Below are 21,011 nucleotides of genomic sequence, written 5' to 3'. Positions count from 1 at the left end.
ACCTACACATTCAAGGTTAGTGGAATCCAAATAAGACAACCCCCCAGAAGCCTGCTCTGTGCATCGTAGTTAAACTTCTGAACTGGGGACAAAACATCTGCAAAGTGGACTCAGAAAGATGATACACTGCCTGCAGGGAAGGGGTGTCTCAGCAGAAGCCACTGAAGCCAGGAAGATGTGGACACCACTCTCCTAGAAAAGAACTGTCCACCAGGAATTCTCTATTTAATGAAACTCCTTCAGATTGAAAGAGAACAAATAAAGAGAATCTCTAATGTTAGAGGAACAACAGGAAGATGAGAACAATGCACTGTGAACAGAACTACACAGGAGAGAGACACACAAGCAAGAGCAAAGACTCAGCAGTCAGGGAGCCCGCTGCACAATCCAGAGAACAGGAGTTCAGATCTCAGTGCACGTAACAAGCTAACGTCCTATGAATGCCTGTAAAACCCCAGCTCCTCCGAGGGGCAGACAGGAAGGTTGCTGAGGCTTTCTGGCTTCCAGCCTAGCCCAGAAAATGGACGAGAAAAAAAAAAAAAAAAAAAGAAGAAGCTCCAGGTTCTCAGAAAAACTCTGCCTCAAAGGAACAGGCAGAGATAAGTAGAGGACCCCAGCACCCTCTTTTGGCCTCTGTGCACATGCGCAGATATGCATGTGTATGTGTGTACATGTCCGCATGAGTGTGTGTGTGTTTGTGTATACCTGTGTGTATGCAGGCCCATGCCTGTACATATGTGTGTCACACATAGGACGATTAGCTGAAGGAAGCTCTCAAGGAGGAAAATCATGATAACAGAAGCCATCTTCAGCAATGGAAAAAGAATAATGCAATGAATGCAAGACAGGTAAGTGAGATTGGACATCATCAATGTGTTTCTTTCTTTTTTAAATTTTTTTTTTAATTTTATCTGCTTTGGTGTTTTGCCATGGGTGTTGGGTCCCCTGGAACTAGAGTTATAGACAGTTGTGAGCCATGTGGGTGTTGGGAATTGAACCTGGGTCCTCTGGAAGAGCAGCCAGTGCTCTTAACTGCTGAGCCATCTCTCCAGCCCCATCAATGTGTTTCTTAAACCATACTGACATCTTCATACAGACATACATGCAGACAAAACACCAATGTACTTAAAATAAAAATAAGTAAATTAAGCCGGGCGGTGGTGGCGCACGCCTTTAATCCCAGCACTCTGGAGGCAGAGCCAGGCACATCTCTGTGAGTTCGAGGCCAGCCTGGTTTACAGAGCAAGTTCCAGGACAGGCACCAAAGCTGCACAGAGAAACCCTGTCTCGAAAAACCAAAAAAAAAAAAAGGTAAATTAAACCATGCTGAATTGTTGAAGCAAAAAATAACACTGTCTAATGTTGTGGAATATCATTATTTTAACTAGGCAAAGATGTGTTACATTTGTTTATGTTGCAGAATATTACTTTAACTATGTAAACATGTGTTACATTTGTTTCTGCTGCCTTTAACAATGTAAAGATGTGTTACATTTATTTGTGCTACATTTGTTTAATTTTGTGAAAATGTGTTGCATTTGTTTCACCTTGAGTGCCTAAGGCACCTGATTGGTCTAATAAAAAGCTGAATGGCCAATAGCTAGGCAGGAGAGGGACAGGAGGGGCTGGAGGGCTGAGAGAATTAGGAGGAGGAGAAATCTAGGCTTGAAAAAAGAGAGAAAAAGGGAAAAAGAGAATAACACACCCAGGGCCAGAAGCCAGGCAGCTGCCAGCCAGCCAGACATGAAAAACAGTGAAAAAGTAGGACATACTGAAAAAAAGAAAGGTAAAAAGCTCCGAGGCAAAATGTAAAGAGAAACAGATTCAAATAAGAGCTAAGATAAGGACGCACATTGATAACTAATAATAAGTCACTGTGTCATGATTTGGCCTAAAAGAAGGCCGGCTACAGTCTATGTACATATAGGATATGTTATATAAATGTACATATAGGAATTTTTTTTAAATTATAGGTTTTGCTCAGTGATAATGGTGCACACCTTTAACCCTAGCACTCAGAGGCAGATTGATCTCCAACTTTGAGGCCAGCCTGGCCTATAGAGTGAGTTCCAGGACAGCAAGGGTTACAGAGAGAAATTCTAAAAAAAACAAAAACAAAACAAAACAAAACAAAAAAAACCCACTAAACAAAAGTATTTCTAGGTTTTAGTGGATAAGGTAAGGAGACAAATGTAGTGAAGTTTCTGTACTTCACTCATAATACTAAATGTCAATATGAATAGACTATGATAATGTATTCATGTTTATTGTAATACCCAGAAAACCACTGAGAAAATTACACAAATATTATGCTAATAACACTACAAAAAAATCAAAATGGAATTCTAAACAATGTTCATGTATCCCACAGGAAGGCAAGAAAAGAGAAGTGAAATGAGGAAGAAAGAAAATAAAAAGTAAAATGGCAAAACACTGCAATTTCTTTTCGTTTTATTAAAAAATATAACTCAGGAGTAAATAAATATTAGGGAATAAGCTTGAGAGAGCCACGGAGCGACAAAGACATGAACATCTGTCTCTCCCCACCAGCAATGTCTCGGCTCCTCCTTTTTCTCCTCTGTGTGTCCTTCTATCTCTGAGTAGACCAGGAAACTCAACTCTATGGTCCACTCCAGCCAGCTGAATGTGTACTCTGTCCTCTGAACCAATGTTGGACTCTACTGGTGGTCTCAAGCAATCAACACAAACAAATCTCCCCCAACAAAAACTAAAATCCAATGTACCAATAATTACTTTAGCGGGGTGGTGGTGGCACACACCTTTAATCCCAGCACTCAGGAGGCAGTGGCAGGAGGATCTCTGAGTTTGAGGCCAGCCTGGTCTACAGAGGGAGTTCTAGGACAGCCAGGACTACATAGAGAAACGCTGTCTGGAAAAAACAAACAACAACAACAACAAAACCTAGATATGGGTGGGTGGTGCACACCTTTAAATAATAATGAAACACATGGCACAGAAATATGATAAAAGGCCGGGCAGTGGTGGTGCACGCCTTTAATCCCAGCACTCGGGAGGCAGAGCCAGGTGGATCTCTGTGAGTTCGAGGCCAGCCTGGGCTACCAAGTGAGTCCCAGGAAAGGCGCAAAGCTACACGGAGAAACCTTGTCTCGAAAAACCAAAAAAAAAAAAAAAAAAAAAGAAAAAAGAAAAAAAAAGAAACATGATAAAAGCCTGGTGTGGTGGCACATGCCTGTAATCCTAGAATTTGGGAGGCAGAAATCAGGAGGCCTTAGAGTTTAAGGCTAGCCTGGTTTATTTGGTGAGATCCTGTTTCATAATAAGGGCTGGAAAGATGGCTTAGTGCTTAAGAGTATATACTGCTCTTGCAGAGGCCCTGGGTCTGGTTTCCAGCATCCATATTAGATACTTGTAACTCCAATCCAAGGAAATCCTCTTTTGGTCTCCTTGGACAGCTGAACTCACATGGGCACCCACACATAAACATATTATTATTAAAACTAAAAATTTAAAAATATTAGATTAATTTATATTTTAGGTATATGAGTGTTCTGTATGTATGTATGTGTACCATGTGTGATGCCTGTGGTGTCAGAAGTGTGTGTGTGTGTGTGTGTGTGTGTGTGTGTGTGTGTGTGTGTGTGACAGATCCCTTGGAACTGGATATGAGCTAGAACTGAGTGCTGGAATTGTACCCAAGTCCTCTATAAGAGCAACAAGTGTTTTTGACCACTGAGCCATCTCCCTACCACCTAAAATTAAAAACCAAAATAAAACAAAAAAGAAGTGGGTGGGGGGAAGGCTGGGGGAGGGCGGGAGGATGGAGGAGAGGGGAATCTGTGGTTGCTATGTAAAATGAATAGAAAATCTCTTAATAATAAAAAATAAAAATAAAAAATAGAACAAAAAAGAGGCATTAGGAAATTGAAATACATTAAATCCAGTGAAAAAGATACAGCATATCAAAAACTGTGGACACAGGGAAATCTAAACTCTAAATACATATCTTAGAAAAAAAAGAAACATGGCCAGGCTTAGTTGTATATGCCTGTAATCCCAGAACTCAGGAGACAGATGCAAGAGGACTGCTCTAAGTTCAATACCAGCCTGGTCTACATAGCGAGTTCCAGGTTAGCTAGGGTTACATAGCAAGAACTTATCTTAAAAAGAAAAGAAACAGTATCTCAAAGCAATGGTGCAAGATCCCAGCTCCCATCTTTTTTTTTTTTTTTTTTTTTTTTTAATGTTCATTGGTGTTTTGCCTGTATATTTGTGTGAGGGTGTCAGATCCCCTGGAATTGGAGTTATGAACAGGTGTGAGCTGCCATGTGGGTGCTGGGAATTGACTCTGGGTCCCCTAAAAGAGCAGTCCGTGCTCTTAACCACTGAGACATCTCTCCAGCCTGCCCCCACCCCAGCTCCCATCTTGAGAACATAGATATAGATGAGCAAAATTAACCGAAAACAAATGAAAGGAAGTAATATAGAAATCAGTGGAATTGAAAATGAGAAAATCAGCCAGGCGGTGGTGGTCCACGCCATTAATACCAGCACTGAGGAGGCAGAGGCAGGTGGATCTCTGTGAGTTCGAGGCTAGCCTGGGCTGCAGAGTGAGTTCCAGGAAAGGCACAAAGCTATACAGAGAAACCCGGTCAAAAAAGAAAGAAAGAGAGAAAGAAAGAAAGAAAGAAAGAAAGAAAGAAAGAAAATGAGAAAATCAATGAAACAAAAAGTTGGTTCTTCAAAGTGATCAATAAAATTGATAAAATTCAGTCAAGGAAAGAAGACCTAGTACTGATTGATATTGACATTGGGGAGACATAGGAGGTCAAATTCTGGAGCACCCAGATGTTGTGAATCAGAGGGAAATGATGATGGCTAATAGGTATCAATGTCCCTGGGTGTATTGGTTTGAATGACAATGCCTCTCAAAGGTTCATATATTTGCTTGCTTGGTCGTCAGTAGATGAAATGTTTGGAAAGGATTAGGAGGCATAGCCTTATTGGAGGAGGTGTGTCAACAGAAATGTGGTCTGAGGTTTCAAAAGCCCAGGCCAGGCCCAATCTGTCAGTCAGTCAGTCATTGCCTGCCTGCCTGCCTGTCTCTCTCTTTCTGCTGCCTATGGATCAGGATTTAGAGCTCTCAGCTACTTCTCCAGCACCACGCCTGCCTGCCTGCATGCTGCCATGCTCCTCACCATGGTGATCGTGGACTAACCGTCTGGAACTGTAAGCAAGCCCCCAATTAAATGCTTTCTTTTGTAAGAGCTGCCTTGGTCATGGTGTCTCTTCACAGCAATAGAACAGTAACTAAGACACTGGGTCACCGTACTCAGATATTTAGTCAAACATTCTGTTTGTTTCTGAATGAGATTTACTCTTCCATCAGTGAGCTTTGAGTAATGCAGATTGATCTCCACAGTGAGGGAAGGTCTCTGCCAATCACTGTCTGAATACAAGTAACTGCAGTATCTCCAGTGCAAGAGGGAATTCTCCAGTAGGCTCCCTTTGAATATATTCTGCAACATCAGCTCCTTCTGGTTGACAGCCAAGGCTACACACAGCAAACCTGTCTTGAAAACACATTAAATAAACTACCACCACCACCAACAAAAACCCTCCTAGAACTAGGGGCTGGAGAGATGGCTCAGTGTTAGGTCTCACAAAATTCGTTTTCCCAAAGTCTGGCATTTAGACAAAAGCATTTCCTCAAGGACTTAAGGGAAATATGGCTCCTCCAATAGCCTATGCCTGTGGTGCCTATTAGCATATCAAGGTCTATGCTAACCTCTTGGCTCCTTCAGTCTCTACTTACAAATCATCCTGTCTGACCCACCCCCCTACTCTAAACCTCTCCAGCTCCTAAGCTTCCCTTCCCTTCCCCCAGCTTCTCTTTTCTCCTATATATAACCCAGTCGTTTTGGCTACTTGTTCTTTTGGTCCTCTCTTGGCCTCTTGGTTCCTCTATCTCCCTGTCTCTCTCCTCTTATGGCCTGGTTTAGTCTGTAACTTCCAGATGCCTCTGGCTCTATTCTCCCTCATGTCTACAATAAAACCTTCTCCTCAACCGTAACTAGGATTGACCATGTCGTCTTCATTTTCTTTTCTTCTTTTTTTTTTTTTTTTTGGTTTTTCAAGACAAGGTTTCTCTGCGTAGCTTTGGAGCCTGTCCTGAAACTCACTCTGTAGCCCAGGCTGGCCTTGAACTGACAGAGATCCGCCTGCTCTGCCTCCAAGTGCTGGGATTAAAGGCGTGCACCACCACCACCACCACCACCACCACCACCACCACCGCCTGGCCCCATGTCTTCATTTTCATTCACTCAGCAGTTAAGGGCACTTGGTGTTCTTCCAGAGGAATGGAGTTCAATTCTCAACAAGCATGTTAGGCAGCTTACAATGCTTGTAACCAGCTCTAAGGAACCTGACACCCTTTTCTTTCTTCCATGGAAACCACATACATGTGCAAACACACAGACACAGGATACACATAAAGAAAAATAAACAAATCTTTAAAAAAACAAACAAACAAAGACAAGACAGAAAAGACTTAAAAATTTTTTTTTTTATTTTGTGTATATGTAAGTGCAGGTGCTAGCATGTTGTGTGGAGGTCAAAGGGCAATTTCTGTAGTTGCTTCTTGCCTCACAGCTTGTTGAGGCAAGGTCTCTCTTGTTTCTGCTGTTCCACTGCTTGCTCCAGGTTAGCTGGCCCAGGAGTTTCTGGGTAATTCTCTTCTTTCCACCTCTCACCTTGCTGTAGGAACACAAACAAGCCCATGCAGCACTTACCAAGTGCTGGGGATGGAACCTGGGTCAGGAGACCTGCACAACTAGTACCTTTCCATGAAGCGCTATCTCCCTGTCCCACAAATAACATTAGAAAAAGTCAATTAGCCGGGCGGTGGTGGCGCACGCCTTTAATCCCAGCACTCGGGAGGCAGAGCCAGGCGGATCTCTGTGAGTTCGAGGCCAGCCTGGACTACCAAGTGAGTCCCAGGAAAGGCGCAAAGCTACACAGAGAAACCCTGTCTCGAAAAACCAAAAAAAAAAAAAAAAAAAAAAAAGAAAAAGTCAATTATATCTTCCTACTAGCAGTAAACATAGGGACACTGATACTTAAATACCACACATTTACAATGGGTTAAAATGGAATATTTAACATAAATTTAACAAAATACAATTTGTACACTGAAAACTATAAAACACTGATTAAGAAAACAGTTTGCTGGATAGTGGCGGTGCATACCTTTAGTCCCAGCACTCAGGAGGCAAAGCCAGGCAGATCTCTGTGAGTTTGAGGCTAGCCTTGTCTACAAAGCAAGTTACAGGACAGGCAGAGTTGTTACACAGGGTAAGAAACCCTGTCTCAAAAAAACAACACCCTTCCACGCCCCTATCCACACCGCCTAGCAAAAGAAAAAAAAAAAAGAAAGAAAAAAGAAAGAAAAGAAAACAATGTGTGGCAGCCCCCCTATAAGCTGCCACAAAGTTACAGTGAGATTCACAAAGTTGTAATGAGGTTCACTGGATCTGCCCACCTTTCTTTGTTCCAATTGAGAAAGGTGTAACTATTCATTTTTCTTTCTCTTTCTTGCAAATGCTGGCCAGAACTATGCTTTTCCTTGCTCTTTCTCTGAAGGCTCCTTTCCCTCCATGTGGCTACCCACAAGCAAGTGGCGGACCTCCATGCCAGCTTAACTCAATCAGCATGGCTTTTTCCTTCTCTCCTCCACTGCCCCTCTTTGGGCAGTAACTGAGATTTACAGCTTGCCTGCCTTCAGGTGTTTTTCTTTTAAATACTAATAAAATTCCCCCTGAAGTTAGAAAAAGAGAAAGAAAGAAAGAGAGAAAGGAAGGAAGAAAGAAAAGTTCTAAATAAATGAATGAGACATATTATGTTCACACACTACTATATTCAAAATAATAAAAACATCAATTTCCTCCAAATTTAGCTCTAAGTTTAACCTAATTCCTACCAAAATCTGAGCAATATTTTTGGATAGATACAACATTATTCTAAAAATTGACATGACAGCTAAAACAATTTTGGAAAAGGTTAATTATGTAGGAAAAAAACGTCAGTCCACCTAACTTACTAAGAAGTGAAGCTGGGGGAGGGGAAGGTGAAGGAGGCAGATCAACCTAAGAATATCATACTTTATGCAAGGATTTAGTCAAACTGAACAAAGGATTTAAATATAAACCTATCATCCTTTCCAAAAAGCACTAGTAGAAAGTCTCTGGGATCTAGAATTAAGCAACAATTTCCTAAACTGAATATCAAAAGCATGACCTCAAAAGGAAATATTGGTAAATGGGATCTTAACCAAAGCCGAAAGCTTTTGATCCACACGCCCTTACAAGGGTCTAAAAAGGTAAGCTAAAGATAGGAGAAAATATCTGCATTCCACAAAAAGATGGACATACAGACCTTAACCTTTCAAGAGCTCAACTCAGCAGTACATATACTGAAAATAAAAGGATACAGACATTAGCATGGCCCCTGTGCAATGATGCTATGCAAATTCATGAAATGTTTTATTATTAAAAAAAAAGTAATAGCTGGGCGGTGGTGGCGCACACCTTTAATCCCAGCACTTGGAAGGCAGGGCAGGAGGATCTCTGAGTTTGAGGCCAGCCTGATCTACAAAGTGAGTTCCAGGACAGCCAAAGCTACAAAGCATCAAAACCAAAACCAGGGCTGGAGAAGTCGCTCAGTGGTTAAGAGCACTGGCTGTTGCCGGGCAGTGGTGGCGCACACCTTTAATCCCAGCACTCGGGAGGCAGAGCCAGGCGGATCTCTGTGAGTTCGAGGCCAGCCTGGTCTACAAAGTGAGTTCCAGGAAAGGTGCAAAACTACACAAAGAAACCCTGTCTCGAGAAACCAAAAAAAAAAAAAAAAAAGCCCTGGCTGCTCTTCCAAAGGTCCTGAGTTCAGTTCCCAGCAACCACACGGTGGCTCATAACCATCTGTAATGGGATACAACTCCCTCTTCTGGTGTGCATGAAGACAGGTCACTCATATACATAAAATAAATAAGTATTTAAAAAAAATCAAAACCAACCAACTAAACAAACAAACAAAAAACCCCAAACCACTCAGCAGGGTGTGGTGGCTCACACCTTCAATCTCAGCACAAGGAGATGGAGGCAGATGAATTTCTGTGAACTCAAAGTCAAAGTTACATGGTTAAGACACTATCTCAAAAAACAAAATAAAAAACAAAACTCAACAGTAATTGCTGTGATACCACATACCTATAATCTCAGTACTCAGAAGGCTGAAGCAGGAGGCTCACTCCAAGTTTAAGGTCAACCTGGAATACATAGTGAGACCCATTCCCAAAACCAAAAGGCAGGCATGGCGGTACAAGCCTTTAGTCCAGCAATCGGGATTCAGCTTTATCTACAGTGAATTCTAGGCCAGCCGAGGCTGTATAGTAAAACCCTGTCTCAAAATGAACGAACAACAAAATGTCAACAATATTTTTTGAAAAGTTTATTTTCATCTTGGAAAATAAGTCAGAACCAAGGCCACTAGAAGCTGTTATCTTTCGTGACCTTGTGGCAAATAGCCCATAGGGGCCCATCTGAACCCTCAGCTTCCACAGTCAGTCCAGCTTTCCCCTGGACGCCATTACCCTTCCCCCACCAGGACCCTGCAGCAAACCCTTAAACCCTCCTTCCTTTGCTCCTTCCTACTGTCCTCACCATGATCCACCCTTCTCCTCATCCCTGCATACTGACCTTTCTCTCTTCATAAGACCCTTGTATCTCAACACTCCTGAGAGTTCCCGCCAGAGTACACAAAACCCTTCCCAGCCACATAGCCTTCTTTCCTTGGCTGCTTAAGTTTTACTGGTGTTACTCACTGCTATTAAGAACCTTTGCCTGTCCCTAACTCCCACAAGTTCCATCTCATCTGAGCTTAGCAGCCCCCCTAGGTACCCATCTCCAACTTTCCTCCAAGGTAGTTCTTCACCATGCCCATTTTATATCACCTAAGGTATCTCAGTGGTCTCTGTGGATGGTCTCAAACTGCCTCCATATCACCCCAGTGGTTGTCTAAACATTTCTCATCACCTACATACCTGCTACCTTGCCACCCCAGAAAGGGGCTCCAAACCCAGTCAGCACCCAGTGAGGCAGACAACCATAAAGAATAGTTTGGCAACCTGGGACTCTACTTGGTTTAGACTATGCACACAAACCTTTTTTTTTTAATTTATTTTTTTTTGTATGCCGAATGCTGTTTATTGAAGGAGGGAAGAGGTCTTAAATACAGGCTTACAGCACAATGGGAGAACCCCAGAGGGCAGAAGTTCGCTACAGATGTTTTACAATCTTGCATCCAAGCTGTTAACGCCCATTATGCAGGATACACCGACAAGGAACTTCCCTTAAGCATTCAGGAGGGTGGAACTGGCAGGGAATTAGCATAGGGAGGATATCAAGATCAAGGTCAGCAAGCAAGGCAACAGTTACCCAAAACGGGGGCTAGGGCCCTACAGGTCCCCCTTTTACTAAAAGATGAGCTTCTGACTTAGGTTGCAGCACACAAACCTTTTATAATGCATTTAACATTTTAGGACTCTCACCTGTATGTACTATGCACACACACACATACACACACACACACCCCTCTCTGAGCACTGTTCCTAGCAACTTAGCAACCCAGGACTCTCATTTGTATTTAGCTACAAACCCACTCCACTCTGAACAATGGAAGAAGTTTCTCTTCCCCTTAAAGAGCATCAAACTTGGCAGATTCTCAATACAGGAATACATGGGTACAGAGAAGTGGATTAATCTAACCTGGACTGGTTTGGGGTACATGTACAATAAAGCAAACTGTCTTCTCTAAGTGAACTTTTAAGGAGAAATCTATTTACTATTTAATGTCTGTGCATAATTGGGTATGTATATGATTAAAATCAGATACACTATGAGAAAGAATATGCATAGCATTAAAGTTTATGACTCAATCTGTCAAGATAAAGAACCATGCTACAGATCCCCCTAGTAACCAAACTCCTCTTGAGCTCCATAAAAGGAAGCCTTATGGCTAGAGAGATGGCTTGGAGGTTAAGAGCACTTGCTGGTCTTGCAAAGAACTTCATTTTGATTCCCAGTATCCACATGGTGGCTCACAGCCATCTGTAATTCCAGTTTGAAGGGATCTGAGGTCTTCTGGCCTCTATGAGCACTGCATGCAGGTAGTGCACAGACATACATGCAGGCAAAACACTCATATACATTTTTTTCTTTTTTTCAGAGCTGAGGACCGAACCCAGGGCCTTGTGCTTGCTAGGCAAACGCTCTACCACTGAGCTAAATCCCCAACCCCTCATATACATTTTTTAAAAAGGAAATTGTGCCCTTGAGTATGGACCACTATTTTCTTGTGATGTGTTCTGAATTGTTCTATTCTTTGAATAAAGTTTCCATGCTATTTTACAACAATCTGTGTGGGCTTTTATTTCACTTAAAGATTTCTGTATTTTATGCATATGAGTGCTCTATCTGCATTCACACCTGTACAGCAGAAGCAGGCTTCAGATCCCATTATAGATAGTTGTGAGCCACCATGTGGTTGCTGGGAATTGGACTCAGGACCTCTGGAAGAGGTCTCTAGCCTTTTCATTTCACTCTTAAACAAGGGGCCAAGAACCTGGAAACACCTAGCCCAACATCCTCTCCAGTGGGAATACTTGCACTTCTTCCTGTTAGCTAGGCTTCTCATGCCTTCACTTAGAAAAAACTGGCCATTTTGGTGGTTTGACCATTGGAGCGGCGGCTCTTCCCTGGCTGCCCATCTGGACAGGGTTGGTGTACAAGCAGGGAGCTGGAGTGGACACAGCTCTTCCAAACCTACTCCATTTCTCAGATGGGAAACAGAGGCCTCACTGAATCTCAGTAGCAGGACTGGGACAGAGAGTGAGTGAACTAGAACCCAGAGCCCAGCACAGATCAGTATCCTGGCCAGAGTTCAAAACATACCTTTTGGTTGGTGCCTGCACCTTCCTCTTAAAACCTGTGATATGATTAGTGCTGTCAACTTGATAGAGTCTAGAATTGCCTAGGACATAAGCCTCCAGGTACACTGAGGAATAATTTAGGATAGCCTCTGGGCATGCCTGTGAGGGATTATCTTGATTAGGAAGGATAATTGAGTAGGAAGACCAACCCTAAAGGAGGGTGGCAGCATTTAAGGAAGCTAGCTAAACACCCATGTTCATTGGTCTCTTCTTCCTGACTGCAGATGCAAAGTGACCAGCTGCTTCAAGATCCTGCCATGCCTCCCCTGCCAGGGGTACTGTAAACCAGAACTAATTCTTCCTGCCTTGTTTTTGTCGGAGTCGGTGATGACAGCAATGATAAGAGTACATAGCACGCTGTCACCCCTCTAAGTCATCAGTGGACTCAGAAGTGGCCACTGGTGTAGCTCCACAATCCCAGGTCAGGGCAGCCGTTCTGGAGCAGACTGTGAAGGAAACAGGGGCTTGGACTTCTGCCCTTGAGCATGGAGGAGGCAAACACCTCCTCATATAAGAAGCCTGGCAGGCACTCCCTTTCTGGACCTTGGAGCAACAGACAATCTTCTGTGGGGTGGTCCTCTTAGAGCTGAGATGCAAGAGGTCATGACCAGAGCCTTTCCTGGACCCAAGGGGGTTCCTGTGCTGAGGTTTCAGTCTTCCTGGACATCAGGTAAGAATACAGCCAGATGTCTTAACAAGCCAGTTTCTGGCTAACCAGACCGTGCTCTTCCCCTTCCTAGGGCCAGTCACTCTCAAGGGGCTGCTGCTTTGCCCGATGCATCCACCTCCCTGTTCACTAGGCCCACTGCCTCCCTCTAACATAGTAAAAAAGAGGCAAATAGGATTTCAACTGTTGTCATCATCTTTTGCCGTTTTTTGCTTGCCTTTTACACGGTCCTTAGGGACATGCAAATGTGCCCTAGCCCTCCAAAACCCCTGGGCATCTTGACGCTATGCAAGTCATGGAAGGGGAAGCCTGTTCTTTGCACACTGGGCAAGCAGCCTCGCTGCCCTTCCACTTCCCTTTTCCTTCTTCCCCTGCTCAGCTTGGGCAGGGCTAGGAGCATTGAGGGCACTCGGCCTGGCCTTGGGGGGCCACCTCCAGGGGAAGAGTTTGGGCAGGTACTTCAGTATGAAGGGGGACAAACAAGCCAATTGAGACCTCAGGCTGGGCTGAGACACTCTGTGCAAATGCTCACACTCTCTCCTAGATAGTTTACTTGTTCCAGACCTGACTCTCAGCAATACACCCCAAGAACCCATGTCTGGAACAGTTCTCCTGGGGCTTCTGAAATCCTTCGTGAAGCTGGATCTGTCCCTGGGGTTGAGAATCCCTGCTATCTCTTGCATGAGGTGTGCGGTGATGTTCATGAGCGAACATGGAGAGGTAGATTACTGGAGAGAAACTTCTGTACCCTACAGGAACCTGCAATCTGAGGACCTCCACCCAGGCCTGTCTGCGTTGTTCCCTATCTAGCCCGATATGAAACCACCACTTCCAAGTACATACAACAGCTGCCCTGAATGGAAGGCAGAGAAGACAGAAGACAAGACTCAGGGTTCCAGACCATTGACGGCCATTAAGTTCCATCCGCAGTGCAAACCACCTTTCCTTCAGGCCTTGTCTTTGAACCTTGGCAAAAGCATCTCCATCGACTAGTGACTGTGAATCAGGGCAAGCAAGCCGCTTCAACCTGTGACATCAGCCACCAACCCAGAGCTGGATTTATAATCCTAAATCACAGAAGAAACTCTCCCCAAATCGCAAGGCAGGAGACAAGCGTAGGATAGAACTTCCGCATAAAATAACAAGCCGTGGTCTCAAGTGTCAACAGAGATTTCTGGGTCAAATTTCACCTGCAGAAATTATTTGGTCCGCACAGGAATTTGAATCGGGGGTGGGGTGGGGGGCGTTCTACGATAAACACATTTCTTTTACCCAAACAGGGCCTCAGGCCCCATGCAGTTAGCACCTGCTGTGTCTAGCCTCCACCCATGGGCTACTGGAGAAGCTGCGCACACGCCCCCGTGAGGGCACCCGTCTCGACCACAAGCCCGGAAGCCCCGCGGCCAGCCGTTAGGAGGGCGCTGGACCACCACTAACGGCCCAGCCCGGAGAAGAAACCGCGGAGGACGAACGTTCGCAAACGTGCAAGTCTAACCAACCGCCGCGGCGACTGCGCCTGCGTAGTCTGTGGACGAAACCCTAACGGGGCAGGTGCGCCGGACCGCGCTTGCGTAGTTTGACGGAGGAGACCAGCAACAAGGCCCAGTGCGTGAGACTGCGCCGGCGTAACCTGACCTCCAGAGAGTGGGGGCGAGGGGAAACTGCGCCTGCGTAGTCTTCGCGGCCCCGCCCCATTTGCCTTGCTTAATTTGCTCAAGCCCAGCCAGCGGTCTTCTGGGCCCAACCCAAGGCGGGGCAGGTGCGCACGGATTGCGCTTGCGCGCGCCAGCCCCGCCCCGGGCCCCGCCCCCCGACCCGCGCGGGGCCCTGGGAGGGGCGCAGCGTCCGGCATCGCGGGCGGCGGGGCTGGGGCGGCGGGAGGGGCGGCGGGGGCAGACAAAGCGGCTAATGAATGGGCGCGCCCGTCGCGCTGTCCGCAGCCCGCGGGCCCGCGCTGCGCCGCGCGGAGCCGGCGCCTCAGGTGAGTGCGCGCGGGACGCTTCAGCGACGTCTTCGACGGCCGGCGCCGCGCAGGGGTCGGGGACCGCGCCATTGTCCGTGCGCGGCGGGCCGGGCGGGGGCTGCGTCCCGTGGGTGCACCCGGCCGGGCCTCTGACAGCTGCGCCTCGCGCCCCCGTCGGGCCCAGGCCGCGGAGAGGAGCGGCAGCGGGACGCCCCGCGGGATCTTTCATCAGGTGCCCGTCTCCCGCCACGTCGTGGCACCCCCAAGCCGGTGCCGGTCGGCGCGCGTGTCCAGGAAGGGGCGCCGGCAGCCTGCGCGGTGGTGACACGAGTCGGTGTCACGCTTCTTGGTGCCTTGGCTGTAGCGTGTGCTTCTGGGGCTGACTACCGAGGCTTTTACGAACACAAAACTTAAACTCACGCCTTGGCTCCGCAGCGTCTTCCCGGTCGCAGGACCTGCAGTCATTTTTGTTCCTTTTGTCCTTTTTGGGCGACCCACTCGCCTCTGCTGGGATGGCTGCGGGTCCTCGTTCTGTGTGAAGGTTCTCACGAGGCTCGTGCGCGTCTTTTCAAGTCCCTGCAGCTAGGAGCCTCCGGAGGAGCTTCTGTCGCTATTGTGGTGTTTGTAAAAAGGGAAGTCATTTGTTTTGAAGTTAATTAGGATAAGATTAAGTGACGTTTTTAAAAAAAGACACACTTCAGGCTTGGTAAAACCAGTCAGCTATGGCAAGTGCATTCTTGTGACTTTCTAGGAAGAAAGAAAATTTTTCCCCTTTATATCGTGCTGGTAAAATTAAGGCTAGGGAAATTTTAGTTTGAGTTTTTTTTAAAAAGTGCTAGAGATAATCCAAGTTTCGGGCTTGAGTTAATTCCATACTAACCAGAGTTGAGAGGTAGCTATCAGGTTGACGTTACACCAAAGGTTCTCAATCTGTGGGTCGCGACCCTCTAGGGTCGACCCTTTCACCGGGGTTGCTTAAAGACCATCGGAAACCACAGATACTTACATTCCGATTCATAATAGTAGAAAAATTACAGTTACAACGTAGCAATGAAAATAATTTTATGGTTGGGGTCACCACAACATGAGGGGCCATATTAAAGGGTCACAGCATTAGGAAGGTTGAGAACCACTGCTCTACATCCTGAAGGTTTCAGTAGCCTGTCCATGAAGGATTGATGCTCCCTTCCTGTAATCTATAAACATATCTCTCTTTGTGATTTTTATTTTCAGGAAAAGATATATAACAAAATATTTTGTGAATCTTTAAAAAGTTTCAAAGTCTCAGTGTGCAGGTTGGTTTTTGTCAACTTGACAGAAACATCGTTGGAAGAGGGAATTTAAATTTTTTTTTTTTTTTTAAATGTTGGGTCCCCTGGAACTGGAGTTAAGACAGTTGTGAGCTGTCATATGGGTTTTTGGAATTGAACCCAGGTTCTCTGGAAGAACTCTTGATCACTGAGCCTCCTCTCTAGCCCCCAGAAGTGGGAGTCTTAATTGAGAAAATGCCTCCTTAAAATTGGCATGTAGGTAAGTCTGGCATTTTTTGATTAATGATTAATATAGGCAAGTCATGCCCAGGAAGATGGGGAGTGATGTGGTATGCCACCCCTAGGCAGGTGGTCTTGGGTGGTATAAAAAAGCAGGCTGAGCAAACCCTGAGAAACAAGCCAGTAAGCAGTGCTTCACGGCTTCTGCCTCCAGGTTCCTGCTCTGACTTCCCTCAGTGTAGACTGTTACTTGGAAGTGTAAGATGCAATAAACCCTTTCCTTCCCAAGTTGCTTTTGGTCATGGTGTTTGTTATGGCAATAGAAAGCCTAAGACACTCACTCTTTTAGGCAGGTATGCAATCTCTTACGTTGAAAGAAAGCAAGAGACCGGAGAGATGGCTCAGAGGTTTAAGAGCATTGGCTGTTCTTCCAGAGGACCCAGGTTCAATTCCCAGCACCCACGTGGCAGTTCACGCCTGTCTGTAACTCCATTTCCAGGGCTTCTGACACAGTCACACAGACATACATGCAGGCAAAACACCAGTGAACATAAAGTAAAAATAAATTAAAAAAAAGGAAAGAAAGCTCTTAGTTCATTTGACAAGGGTTACACAAGTGTGTCCCTGACCAGTTAATCCCTTACTGTGGTGACCGATGTTTTGGTGATCGAAAACTCTTTGATGTTGGTACATATACGGAGAGTCCCTAACACCTTTGAAAGGGTTTTTAGGAAATTATGAGGGGAGTATATGAGAGCTCATGTATAGTATTTGTTCAGTGAAAACAATGTGTATGTGTTTCAGGTCTCTGGTGGGTCTAGAGTTTGGAAAGAGAGAACTGGGCAGTGAAGCTCCAGAACCATGGAGACAGTAAGGCCATGGTCACTGCCTCCGCCTCTTCACTTCATATCTGCGTTTTCTATGTGCCTGGCTTCAAATACTTTAGTTTTGACTTCTGGTTGACCTGATGAGAGGAGGGAGTAGGTAAGTGACTCTTTTCTTGGCCACCGACTGGTTAGCCCTGTGGTGGAGCCATCTGGGGTTAGAGGCCTAGCCACTAACCAGAGGCTCTTCCAACCAGCATTGTTTCCTTCTGCACACCTGCACAGACCCATTCAGAGTCACCTCTGTCACTCTTCTCATTTGTCACTCTTTTTTTTTTTTTTTTGGTTTTTCGAGACAGGGTTTCTCTGTGTAGCTTTGCGCCTTACCTGGAACTCACTCTGTAGCCCAGGCTGGCCTCGAACTCACAGAGATCCACCTGGCTCTGCCTCCCGAGTGCTGGGATTAAAGGCGTGCGCCACCACCGCCCGGCCTCATTTGTCACTCTTTGAGGATGCTGTTGTAGGGGTTCGTAGTTCCTGCAGGTGTTCTGTATGTTACTGAATGTAGCTGCAGGAGTCTCAGCGTGTCCTTACCCTTCCTGACTTTCCTGATATCTGGGAAGTGCAGCAGCTCCCCAGGCTGTCATCCTCCAGGCCACTTTTTATTTCACGTGCATTGGTGTTTTGCCTGCATGTGTCTGTGTGAAGGTGTCGGATCCCTTGGAACTGGAGTTACAGGCAGTTATGAGCTGCCATGTCGGTGCTGGGAATTGAAACCTGGTCCTCTGGAAAAGCAGCCAGTGCTCTTAACTGCTGAACCATCTCTATAGCCTTCTTGCCCCACTTTTTAGTGTCTAGGCTTTTCTTTATCCTGGAATATGCCTGTAATTGGAGTCCTAGGCCAGAGTCCCATCCAGGTTTCGGCATACGAGGTCCAGCCACTCATCCCTGAAGAAAGCAAACAAGTCAGGCATGATGGCACACGCCTTTGATCCTTTAATCCCAGCACTCAGGAGGCAGAGGCAAGCAAGCAGGTGTCTGAGTTCAAGGCCAGCCTGGTCTGCAGAACTGGTTTCAGAACAGTCAGGGATACCTGAAGAAACCCTGTTGCAGGTGGGGAGTGCAAACAGAAGTGTGAGAGGGCACGAAAAAGTATAATCAAAACAACCATTAAGGGAGATGAAAAGTAAGTGTTTAAGCCCATCTTCAGGGCATGACATGAGCTGTAAGTTTAAACAGAATTAGGTAGGGACAAGAGAGATGTATAATTAAGTAGTCTTGGTCACAGTGTGGTCTGGTTGATCATTATCTCAGTTCTGGTTCTTCAAGGTGGTAAGAAGACGGTCCAGTTACTCTGAGATGAGTATTCCTGCTGGGGGGTGATCTCATCATGAGGTGATGTGTCTGTGGGGTTTAGGACAACTGGAGACTTAAGGTGCCTTCTGTGGGTTTGGGACAGGACATTGTCAAAGCTGACATTAAGATACCTCAGTTACTCTTTGTGCCTTCAACCTTGAAGGAATAGGAAATGGATTGGCTGTCATCAGCTTGTAGACAAGACTCCTTGAGGATGTGGCATAGCTACAGTCAGAGTTAAACAGGTGAGGGACCCAGAGTCTCAAGACAGGAGACAATGCAGAAAGAGGCCAGGAATGCCAGGCTTTTTGTTTGTTTGTTTTTGTTTTTCGAGACAGGGTTTCTCTGTGTAGTTTTGGTGCCTGTCCTGGATTTCGCTCTATAGACCAGGCTGGCCTTGAACTCACAGAGATTTGAGTGCTGGGACCAAAGGCGTGTGCCACCACCGTCTAAATGCCAGGCTTTTGTCTGCATTTAGTTACCATGTGGTCCCAGGTGAGGAGTTGTTGCTTTATAGCAAAAGTGATTTCAAAGTACTTGTTAATAGCAAGTTATTTCCTTGCTAATCATATTTTAATTTTTTTTTATTATTGTTGTGTGCATGATGGGGTGGTGCATGTGCCACAGAACAGGACACATGTGGAGGTCAGAAGATAATAGAGGCAGTTTTCTCCTTCCACCATTATGTGTATTCCAGGGATCCAACTTTGGTTGTCTGGTTTGTGTGGCAGGCACCTTTACACACAGAGCCATCTCAACAGCCCATCTTGCTAATTATTTCTAATTTTTAAAATTTTTTTTTAAATTTTTTGTAGTGCTGGGAATTGATCTCTGGGCCTTGGACATGCTAGGCAGGCGCTCTACCACTGATCTACACTCAACACATAGCCTTCTTGCTAATTATTTGATATATGCTTTTAGTAGTTCAAAATTTGAAGGGTATTGCTAGGAATAGTAAAACTTTTCCTGTTTCTGACGAAGAGGACATCTGGAGAGACAGAAGAACTTCTCTGTCTCGTGGGCCATTCTTGCCTCTTCCCTGTACCTGGCACTGCACTACCTGCTATAATAGTGGTGTCTTTATAAATTCCTGTTCTCAGAGAATTTTATAATTTTATAACGGTGGTAGGGATCTATATTGAGAAAAGGGCCCTCCCTGTACCTGGGTACATCTTTTGTTCCCAGCTCTTGAGGGAAGGAGGCTGAGGCCAGAGGTTTGTTTGAACACAGAAGTTCAAAGCCAGTCTGTACAAAATATTGAGATGCTATCTCTAAAATAAGAAAATAAGGAGCTCCAATTCCCAAGTAGTTTTTCTAAGGAAAATTAGACAGTTAAGGGCAGACTTGTTGCTGTGTGTTCTGTCTGAGAGTGTGCTATGAAGTGCTTCTGGCTCATTTGAGGGCATCTCTGAGGGGCTGGGCACCAGGGGAGGGTGTCATGACTTCAGGGTCTAGAGCCTGTCTGCTGTAGCTTCCTCCCCACTTCTTCAGGGATATGCTTTGGGAAGTCAGTGGCCACACAATTTAAATGACTTGGTTGGTGTGAAAATGCTGGGACAAAAGTTCGGCAAGGTACGAGTTCTGCTTACAGCTTCTCCCATGTGAGGGCCTCCCAGCAGCTGTGGCCCAGGTTTCTCTTTCTCTTTTGTACAGCGTCTACACTAGCAGCAGCAGTAAGCCTGTTTTTCTTTGCTGCCCTACAAGGGTGCTGTCATGATTGCCATAGCTACTACTCCCTGATCTGGGGTCCCTTGGCTTGGTGAACCAGCAACCCCAGATTTGCATTGTTCAACTGCATTACCTCTGAAGATACTGTGAACAGTTGACTTTTCGTCTAAAGCAGCCATCATGGCTGCTCACTAAGCCTCACCTTGTGGTCTCTTCTCCATCTGTCAATCACAGGGATGTGGCTCTGTTTGGCCACTGTATCATGAAAGCCACATTCACATCCTGTGAAGGACATTTAAAGATTTCCAGCGACTTTCAGCCGAAACTGTGGCTTAGGCCTGTCACTGGTGACTGCTTAGATCATAAAGGGTAGTTGGTGAAGATGCTAGTGTTAAGTTCAGGGGAAATACAAAAAGAGCAACCAGAAAAATCCAGGCTTGTGGTATGTGACCCAGAACATTTCAGGGACTAAACAGGGACCAAGTGACCTCAATGTGGGCTGTTTGCTTACTGTGGAATGTGCTTTGTTTCCAAGGTAGCCTTATCAGGGTTTCTGACCATGTCTTGTAGAAATAACTGGTTCTAGATTTCTGAAGTTTAACTCTTTGTAGCTTTGGGCTTCCCATCTCAGCATAGTCTCAGTGGTTATAGTTGTCATCTAGATAGGCCCAGTGACTCTATGGCATTTGTAGCATTAAGGCTATTGATGGTGTTGCTTCCCCTAGAATATGTTAGTTCTGCAGAACGCCTAGTAGATTAAAGTTGCCCTCGGGTATGGGCCAGGTTTTAAGATCTTTGGAAACAAAGACCCCCTATGTATCTTTGATAGCTCTGTGAGGACTTGTAAAGTCCCGTTGAAGACAGATGGGTTTTTGTTGTTGTTGCTGTTGTTTTTTGTTTTTAACTTATGTTGAGTTTCTGAACTGCAGAGTTGGTGCTCCTTGATGTCCCATCCCTAGATGGGACCCTCAGGGTGCCAGCTGTCTCCTCTGTGGGCTTACAAACTTTTTGGAGGAAATTGTGG

The 21,011-nt window shown here is 45.5% G+C and overlaps 1 protein-coding gene and 1 non-coding gene across 2 annotated transcripts in view; both read left to right on the top strand.

The window, feature by feature from the left end:
- Window positions 1-8,425: 8,425 nt before the first annotated feature.
- On the top strand, window positions 8,426-8,529 carry LOC131897290 (U6 spliceosomal RNA). The gene has a single exon (XR_009375642.1). It is a non-coding gene; the product is annotated as a U6 spliceosomal RNA (small nuclear RNA).
- A 7,809-nt stretch (window positions 8,530-16,338) lies between these two features.
- Zbed4 (zinc finger BED-type containing 4) overlaps window positions 16,339-21,011 on the top strand; it is a 39,561-nt gene continuing 34,888 nt past the window's right edge. The window contains exon 1 of the mRNA XM_059247416.1: window positions 16,339-17,123. The gene's annotated coding sequence lies outside the window, so the exon portion shown is untranslated. The remainder of the gene's footprint in view (window positions 17,124-21,011) is intronic.

This window comes from Peromyscus eremicus, chromosome 20 (genome assembly GCF_949786415.1).
Source record: "Peromyscus eremicus chromosome 20, PerEre_H2_v1, whole genome shotgun sequence".
In the NCBI taxonomy this organism is placed as follows: Eukaryota; Metazoa; Chordata; class Mammalia; order Rodentia; family Cricetidae; genus Peromyscus; species Peromyscus eremicus.
Note: the sequence above shows the minus strand (reverse complement) of the source record. Positions and strands in the feature narration are given on the sequence as shown.